A 1,257-nucleotide genomic window follows, 5' to 3' on the forward strand; every position below is an offset into this window, starting at 1 on the left:
CCAGGCCCAGCAGCACGTGCGCGTGGCCTGCCGCGACGGGCTGCCCGTGCACCTGGCTGGCACCTACACGGCCCCGCAGTGAGCCCAGCACGGTGCTCCCGGGGGCCCTCACGCATCCTCCCACCCATCAGGGGCTCTGTTCGTGCTGCCAATAAAGGAGGTGTCACAGGCCTAGGCTCCATTATCAGCTTGTGGTGGGATCCTGTGATCATACCCCCCGTGAGCCCCTTGGGTGGCCCCAACCCTGTATTTGGCCCCCATGTGCCTTATAAATCCCTGGGTTTTCCCAGTCTCCTGGGCGTCCCATAGCCCCCTGGGGTGTCTCTGCCCTCTCCTGTGCCCTCTCCCCTTTCTTAGGTGTCCCACAACTCCCACAGGTGCCTCACAACCACCACCACCCTCCCAGCCCAAGGCCCACCAATCTCCTGGATGTGCACTCAGCCGTCTCCCCAATGTCCTGACCCTCTGAGTGTCAAATTGCTTTCCTGGATAGCCCATAACTATCACAGGGTTTCCCAACCTCCCACATGCCTTGCAAACCCCCTGGGTACCCCCAAATTCCCCCATGTCTGCCCCATAAACTGTCCCATAAGATGCCCCATCTCCCACATGCCTCTGACCCCAGCCGTGGCCTCTCTGGGTTGAGGCTGCTCTCCCTTGGGGCCCCCACAGGACCGAGCCCTGGCTGGGGCCACACAGAGCCCTGAGCCACCATCCCACACATCCTGAACACAACACACGCACATAGTGCACACAAAACCTGCACTGGGCACACAGTGTGCAGCCACACTCACAACACAAAGCATTCAACACTCACAGCCCTGCTCCTAGCTCAGCGTTAGCACACACCGGACACACATACCAGCACACACACACAGTATGCACGCATACAGAAGTTGTGTTCCTGAGTCTTGATATGATTTCACAATCTCAGCTAGTGTTCATCACCTCCTGTCCTTCATTCTCCCTGTCGGTACTTAAAAGCTCCCCCTGTTTGAGCCTTCTCTTCTCCAGGCTGAACAGTCCCTGCTCTCTCAGCTCCTGCTCTGATCAGACATGCTTCAGTCCCTTCACCATCATCAATTCCTTGCTGGATCTCTCCAATATGTCCATGGCTCTCATGTACTCAGTCCACCACTGGATCCAGGACTCCAGGTGTGTCTCAGTGGTGCTGAGCAGAGGAGCAGGATCACCTCCCTGCATGTGCTGGCATCACTCTGCCTGATGCAGCCCAGCAGGCTGGGGACCCCTTTGCTC

This window comes from Geospiza fortis, unplaced genomic scaffold (genome assembly GCF_000277835.1).
Source record: "Geospiza fortis unplaced genomic scaffold, GeoFor_1.0 scaffold40, whole genome shotgun sequence".
Taxonomy (NCBI): Eukaryota; Metazoa; Chordata; class Aves; order Passeriformes; family Thraupidae; genus Geospiza; species Geospiza fortis.